Source organism: Neolamprologus multifasciatus, chromosome 14 (genome assembly GCF_963576455.1).
Source record: "Neolamprologus multifasciatus chromosome 14, fNeoMul1.2, whole genome shotgun sequence".
Lineage (NCBI taxonomy): Eukaryota > Metazoa > Chordata > Actinopteri > Cichliformes > Cichlidae > Neolamprologus > Neolamprologus multifasciatus.
In genome coordinates this window covers 27,605,001-27,613,996 of record NC_140452.1, presented here as the reverse complement: position 1 = coordinate 27,613,996, position 8,996 = coordinate 27,605,001, and positions in this window count along the sequence as shown.

Genomic DNA, 8,996 nt, shown 5'->3' with positions numbered 1-8,996 from the left:
TTTGCTGGTTTACCGCGACTGATGACTCGTTAAATTAAGGTAAATACAACCATGTCACTATAAAAAAAAAGACACACAGCTTATCGTCTTATAGTTCTAAAACATCTAAAATCCCTCTGTTGTTAATTCGTTTGCTAGATTAGCCGCTAGCATACGCACTGTGTTGGAGGCTTGTTGCTAGCTAGTTAGCGATGCTACACACCTGTTACTCTAATAGTCTGTGTTATTGAATGATTCAGCACTCCTTATGTTTGTTTTTTTTTTATCCATTTTTAGACAGCGATGAGATCATCTGCACACTCCACAGAGGCCCAGAGTTACTGTTAATATCAAAAATATAATGCTGTCCTTTGAGATTTTAACATAAGACTGTGAGTGTAATGGATCTAAAACTGTTTAAATATTCAGAGCCCTCTACAGCCTGGTAAAAACATCAGCAGAACGTTTCAGTAGTGTAGTCTAATTTGTTTTTTTCATTTAATAATAGAGTCCATATTATATCAACAGCTACATTCACCCTGGGGAGAAACTAGTGAGGGAGACCATCAGGACCAAGCTGGTTTTCTGGGTCCAGAGGTTTGGAGAAACTTCTTCCCTTTTTTTCATCACAGCTGTCCTGTGCCAGAAGTTCTGTTGACCCACTGAAAGAGGCATCATTTAAGAAACACCAGGAATACTGAAGCTCATCGCACTGATCAAGCAGGACTCATGATCTTCACCAGCAGCTCCCTCACAGGGAAATCTTCAGCACTCCTCTGTAGGCCCGCCCCAGGAGATGGATAAACCTAGCATTTCATGAACACTGTGATGAGACCTTTGGTTTGTGTAATATTATAAATACTCGGATACTCCCCAGAGGCTCTGGACTTTTACATAAAGATATTATATTTAGTCCTGTAGAAAGTTATATATTTAAAAATATATGATCCCTATGATCTTGATTTCTTTAGTCAGGGTAAATTCATTCACCTGCACGGGTTAGCTAAACGAACCACCACAGCCGAGTGCTCATTTTAGCTAGCTAGGTCTCAGGACCTAGCTAAGGACGGTAGTTACGGATTAGCTTACAAACACGTTTAACTTACCGAAAAAGTGCAGCGAGTCCTTCTGTCAGGTAGTCCAGTTTACTGAAGAACACCTCAGGCTGTCAGGTTAAAACACTCGGTCGTGTTTTCGTAGCGTAAACGCTGGGCGTCCTCTCAGAACCTACGGTCTATCTGCTATTCCCGAACAAAGATACGCAAGTTTCTTCGTGACTGCAGCTGCCAGTCAAAGCTGTTATGATGACGTTTCACCCCAATTCGCCGCGGTAGGAATTAGAATCAAACTTAGGGGAAAGGAGACCCCTTGGACATCAATCAGTGTGATGAGAACTATTGAAAACAAAAGAAAGAATCTTTGGAAAAAAATTATCTGAGGAGAATAAATTTATTTTATTCGGACCCCCGTCCCATTCACTAACATGGAGGAGGCGGGGTTTATGACCTATACTTCAGCCAGACACCAGGGGGCGATAGAGACGTTTTGGCTTCATTTTTGGGGAGCTGTCACGACGTCCAATTTTTATACAGTCATTGGGTGACCTCTAACGGGAGCAGCTAACAGAGGAAGACAAATATACTATATACTGTCCATAAATAAAAATCATTCTACTATATATACCAAGTATCACACTGTTATAAAAATATTGTAAAATTGGACTGTTAACAAGGGAAACTTGCATTTGAATTTTTTTTTTTTTTTTTTTTTACAAAAATCCATACAGGCTGAACTTTTGTAAAACACATACAGATCCAGAAACACCTTGTCTCAGCAACATGTCAGCTAGTTTCTTGATGTTTAGATTTCCTTTCATCTCTTCTTCTTTGAGTTTGTTTGGCAGGCAGAGATGATGAGTGAGTGAAGCTGTGGGTGTTTTATAAGGCTGAAGCTGCCAAAAGTAACTGTTCTACAAGTCTCTCTGTACTTGGCAAGATCACACACAAATATAGTATTACATGTATTATTATGTGCCGTATTACATCTTCTGAAGAAAACTGTATGCAAGTAAGCATAATTAGTTTTAACATATAAATATTAGTGATGTGCATATCGATCCTGAAATATCGATTCCTCCGATACCAGTCATGTTCTAGAATCGATTCTCACATTAAAATATCGATATTTTAGTAATTTTGGGGTAAATTTGTAGTTTATCATTAACAGGAACACACACAGAAAGAAACTATAACATTCGGATTGTCTACATTCAAAGGAACTACTTCCTCTTCCGCCTTTCATAGTCATGTGCGAAATACGGCTGTATAAATGTCTCGCAGCCCCTTGGCGTGCGCACTCACAACAATGGCTGAGCGTAATTGTGAAGACATATTTTACCTCCACAAACAGCTGAGACGCGGTTTGCGATACATGTGGCAAAAAAGTGACGTGTTGTGGCCATACTTGCCAACCTTGAGACCTCAGAATTAGGGAGACATTCAAAAGGGCTGTTGGGGGAGTGATAAATACATTTTACAGTGTTTATTTATCGGATAAAATACGTTAAATGTCACCGTTATTATTGGCCGGCCTGGAAACAGCGGGGGTGTCCAAATTCAGAGGCTGCTTCCACCTGAGGACCCGCCGGTCTAAAGAAAGCCGGGTAGTACATCACGAGCTCCCTCGGTGGAGTGAAACTCTGCTGTCTACTCCTTGCTATCTAAAATATAACCGGGCACTGACGTAAACTCTTCTGTTTAATCAGTTTTCTGTTTAACGTTTATTCAGCTGTGTGAAAACCCCGGAGGAACCCTCCCGAGGGATTAATAAAGTTACATTTAATTTAATCTAATCTAATAACTTTAATCTTAGCCAAACCGATTTACTCACGAACAAATAAAACACTGAAAAAACCCCAAACAATAATATTTTTAAGTTATCAAAGTGACTTATATATCATGTTTAACCCGAGTAGTGAAAGACCGCGGGGTTTGAAGACGATGTGTCGGTCGGCTCAGATATTTGAAGTTTACACAGCTACATTCTCACCTCAAAATATGTTAAAAGGTTTTTTGCGACCCAGAAAGAGAAATAAGAGTAATATTAAAACTAAGTCGCTGCCCGCCGTTGTTGGAAACCTGGAATTGGCTGGGCCGCGCTATGAATTCTGCATATGGTGTTTTTCAATTTTGTTTGCCCGGGTGGAAATTCGGGAGAAATTCGGGAGAATAGTGCTCCAGGAGATTTTTGGAAGGGGCACGAAATTCGGGATTCTCCGGAAAAAATCGGAGGGGTGGCATGTATGATTGTGGCAACATCACTAACCTTGTCAAACACCTCAGAGTAAATCATATCACAGAATATGAGGAGCGTATGTTGAGACGAACTGTAGAGGAGGAGAGGGACAGGTGCTGCTAGGGCGAGACAGACGTCTCTCACAGAGTCCTTTAGTGCTGCAGGCAGGCAAGGTGTTCAAATAGCGCACAACTTCAGTTTTTTTTATTTCTATATGATGAACTCTGCATTATTAAGTGATAAGAACAAGTAATCTGATGTCCTGTAATCATTATGACGCTATAATTTGAGATACAATAAATAAAATACGTTTTTGTACAAGGTATCGGTATCGGATCAGTATCGTCGATACCACCCTGAATATTACTTGGTATCAGATCGGAAAGGAATACAGTGGTATCGCACATCACTAATAAATATATTACATAAATGCAATTTACTGTATATGTAGAATTCCCTTTCTTCGGTTTAATCAAATATGTGTTTGTCCAAACCTACTTTCAAACTCTTTCATTTGCATTCCACCTACACACATGTAAAGTTTTGCTAATCTTTGCTTGTCTACCACATTAGCAAAATCATCCATAAAGGCTTTCAAAAGTCCTTCTCCCTACATTAGATGTCTTTAAGAGCTGCATTTTGGCACAATGACAGATTTCAGTCATAGAGTGAATACAATACCAGCCTTACAGTTGCAATTAATGGTTATAACCATCATTCTCTATCACCAATGAAAGATATTCTTTTATCTTTTTACAGGCGAGTTTGAAGGACAGGATCAACAGCACAGCCACACCTCCAGATGAATGATTTTTACATGGAGTCATGTATGTTATTCCAGTAAAGGTATCTCAAGTGAATGGTGGTCTTTCGCAACAACCACTATAGGCAATGTGCATTCTTTGTATTACACTCATTTCAGATGTTTAAGTTTTGATTACACCAAATATTAACTCACACTGATTAACTGATTTCATGATGCATAAAACAAGCTTTATTTAAATTTAGCGTTATTTAATTTTGGGTGCCAAAATAGCGCTCTTTAGATATTATTGAAAACCTCATAGTCTTCAGAAAATACAGATGAAGAATTTTGATGTGAGATTAAGTATGCTAACTATGCATGCTCAATTTAGGTTAGTATAACGATTATACTATCTTCTGGTATCTGACAACTAAACTGGGGAAACTGACAGAGCAGTCTAAGCCCTAAAGAGTATTTTATATGCACATACATAGGAGCCATAAATATACACATAACACTTCCCTCCTCTCCTGAAGAAAACAGATATGAAATAATGAAACTCTGCTGATACTCCACAGAAGAGCAGTGTATCAGCAGTAAATCAATCTCAGCAGAGAACACGAACCTTTTCTGCATTTTTCAACTTTTCTAGTTTCTGTATAATATCCTTATATTCCACTGAACCTCAGGTCTCCTCAACTTTATAAAGTCACTAGCAGGTTTTATAGGACTGTATAAGACTTACAGGGAGAGGAAGGATATTCACACTTTGACCGTTTTCATGCTCGATACCAGCATCTGGTGATCTTTTCATCCAACCATCAGTCACACAAACATCCACACCAAGATAGCGTTTAATCATTATGCAGCACTTAAAATAACTGTCATGCTGCACACTGACAGCTGCTGTCATACTCTTGTTTTATAAGCACGTGTGTCTACACGTGGACAAAAACCCCCTGCTGTTTTAGAGAAATGGCACATATTAGCTTAAGATATGATGCAGCAGAAGCTTTGGCTTGTGTGTGTGTGGATGTGCGTGCCTGCGCAACACTCATATATAGTTAAGTTCATACATATGGGTTGTTCTCCTCATTTACTTTGCTGTTTGTTCCCCCACAGGGGTGTAACATCTGTGCCATGCTTATGGGGGAAAACGGCATAATGGGAGCACTTCGATAGGCCACCTGCATATTACGGCTTGTGCGGCCATTTGTGGAATAACAGCTACAGACATATGCACGCCGACAATCACACAGTGAGAACAACCACAACACCACAGTCTAATTGCTTGATGACTTTGTCTCCCAGGAGGTTGAATAAACTATACCAAACATGGGCAGTTCTTTGTCATGCCACCATTTAGTGGCCTGATTTCAGTAAGACAAACAAAACAAAACAAAACAATATAAAGATATTTCTTTTCGATCACTAAAAACAAATGTGTTATCCCTTTGGCAAAGGAACACAACATAGTGTGGGTAAATGCTGATGTTTTGGGAAACACTTGCCACTAAATGCACAGATTATCACAGTCAATTGCATTTATTGTTTATTAGAAAAGTTTATCTATTTTGACCAGGATTCATAATTTTTTCTATTTAATTAGCCTGTTGTAACTCAGCAGCACATGGGATCTATAAGACTGTTGCCACTATTTAACAAGCAAGCGGAGTTGTATTGGAAAATTACATTATTGCTTTGTGCCATAGTTGACTTCAGCACCTTGGAGACATTCTAGTTATGCAACAGTGGGATTACTCAACAATGGAAAAAGATAGAGAAACTGTGGCACCAACAACATTATGAGTCCAATACATATAATTAGCTGTGCTGGTAAACTTTTATCTGCCTGCTATTGACACTTTTTTTCTTAAATAAAAGTGGGGATAACATTACTACTGGAGCGAGTGTGACTCAGGAGGTAGCACAGGTCATCTAATAATCTGGAAGGTTGGTGGTTTGATCCCTGTCTGCTCCAGTGTGCATGCCAAATATCAAATGTAGTGCTAAGCAGAATAATAATGCACTATAATAATATTTTATTACAAAAAAGTAAAAATGGTACTTTGAAAGGTTTCTGTTGGGTTTTACCAACACTATCTTCCACCTGACTTAGGTATCACTAAGACTTTCATTTTAAATGCAAAAATCTAGGACAACAGGTTAATTATTGGTGCTGCTGTCTGAGTGCTCAGTACCATGTTTGCATGGACTGTGATTATATCCCACCTTTAAGCTACCAACTGAATGTAGGTACTTGTTAGGGAGGCAGACACACATTAAAGTAAGCAAAGTGGTAAACTGTGGAGTCCTTAAGAGCCTCTGTGTCACAGGAGTTAAGTTGAGTGTGAATGTATGAAGGTACTTGTTGAAAACATTAAAACAATGGTTATATTATAGTAAGCATAATGATGGTAAGTAGCAGGATCATAAAAAGATGTTCACAAAGGCCACTCTGCACTCAGTGGAATATTATTTTTACCACCTGGTATTAATAATACCCAACACTACGACAAGGTATTTTGCCAATTGTACATATGCGTGTAAGAGTATGTTGTAATAGCATATACAAAACACAACTGGCTATGAAGACTGAGAAAATTCATGACTGTTTAGAAAATTTCTCAATCTAAGAAACTCCACAGAAGGATTTTGACAAATGGAACCCTGCTAAGAAGAATCAACAACCGCATCGACTCTCACAACAAAACTTAACAACATTCAACCCATGTGCACATACTACATGACAATATTTCAATAAGGAGAGCTCATTTGGTAGAAGTAGAGATACCGAATTCAGTTAAACTATTTGGCAGAAAGGAATCCGAATTTGATAGGAATTAGGACATGACTCCCAGGTGGTGGTGAATATGAAGATGGAAGCTAGAATGGAGCTCTGAGTGACGCAGAGATGCAGGGGAGGCAGGCAACTTTATAAAGTCACTAGTAGGCTGCCTGAAAGGAAGAATTACAGAAGGGCACTGAGATTTAAACTACGCAGAATGAAGGCTGATTGGCTCAGAGGAGGTAAGAAAAAAATTAGACTAGAGCAGGGGTCGGCATACCTGGGCACGTGTACCACAGCTGGCACACGAAGGGTTAACTGGCACAACATTAGCTGGACTGGCTATCTGGGCCGATGGTGATTTTTCGTTTTTATGGGTCGAAGATTGTTTTCATTTTTTAATTTTTTTTTGAAACAGTATAAACCAGACCTTCCCAAAGTGTGGGGCCCGCCCCCTAGGGGGGGGGAGGGGCGCAGAGCCATGGCAGGGGGGGCGCGGTATGAAAGGGGGGGGGGGGGACAAAACGCTTGGACACTGCTAGCATGGGGTGGCCACAGAAACGCAAAGCAGGAGATGAAGCATCGCTGAATATGTTTCCATTTTGTGAAAAATGTATTGATAGCAATGTTGAATATTATTACACAGGAAAAAAAAACAACTACACGTAAAATAATCACATCGTGACGCCTCTGCCTTTGTAAATAGAGGGACATTAACTGCGTATGCATGTAAAACCTGCAGATAGTCAGATTAACAGTATTTCGTCTCTATCTGCCATTCTGCAATTCATCTCATCTAAACAATAACGTGGTGGTGAAAAAAGACACATACCTTTGACATAGCGTGAGGAACTCTGTATTCCTCGTCCACGTAAACGCAACCGTTTTCGGTGATTCGAAACTAAGGGTGTGTGTGGTTGGAGGATGTGTTCGTCCGTGCGCGCGTGCACGCGGGTGGCGCGAACATTTTTCTTGTAAAACAAAGGGGGGCCCAGCAAAAAAGGTTTGGGAACCACTGGTATAAACAATGAAAGAGGGTGGATTGGCCAGATGCATGCAGATGTGTAAAAATAACTCTGTTGTTTGGTGGTGGCGGAGCTTCCACAAAGGCCAGCAGGTGGATGAGGAAAAGAGGAGGCAGGAGGAGGTGAGACCCGAGGCGGCCGCCTCTTACTTCAGGTAAGAAGTTATGACCTGCAGTCTATCTGGGTCAGATATAAACCAAGTTTAGGTGGAGTTTATTTTTGTTGTGCTGACTTTTTACAATCAGTTACAATAACTCGTACTGAGAACTAGCTAGCATGACAGAGTTTCTATACAGCTGGGTGGGTGCTGTGGTGTTACTGATAGTGAACTTTATTTTATTCACAAGGTTAGTTAGTAGAGAAAAACAGAATCGTCTCGTATTCAGAGAAAATATTTCGCGTTTCGTATTGAGCTGAAAAGGAATGCAGTTTGTCCCGTATTTCAGCTTCAATGGAAAAAGACACAAAGCTGGAGTTTTTCTGTCATTACGCTGCACAGCTGCCTCTTCTTCTCTCATTCTCCCCCCCTCCCTCTCCTGTTGCTACTTCAATCATGAAACTGATCAATGATCAGCTGATCAGCTTTTCTCTCTTGTTTGTTTATCGCCCACTTTGCGCCAGAAAGAGGAAACTGCTGGATGTCACGCTAAACAACAGCAGCACGTTTAAGCTTGATCAGCTGTTGTTATAATTTATTTAATATTAATTTCTAATATCAGCTGATGTTTGCTGGAGCCACAGCTATAAAAGCTGCTGGTCATGATATCGGTTTGGTTATCTGGTGAGAGGGAAACATGAAGATGAAACCAGGAGATGTTCTTACTGAATCATCAGAGCTGAACAGGTGATGGAGAAACAGGTTTACCTTTTAGGTGACATGAATGAGTTGAAGGGAAGTTATAAACTGTTTCTGAGAAATAACACTAGGATGCAGTAGCGGTTTTTGATACGGGCGACACGGGCGGTTGCCCGAGGCGGCATCGTGGTGGGGTATCACGGGCATCGGCAAAAAATAAATAAATAAATAAATAAATAAAATGCTCGTACTCATGCAGCCCCGACGTCATGCCAGCGCATATTGGGAATGGCATAGGCACCGATCGGTTTTCTATCGCCCATTTGCTGTGAGTAAGGGCGCCCTCCGTTTGCGAGCTGCGCCTGCTGA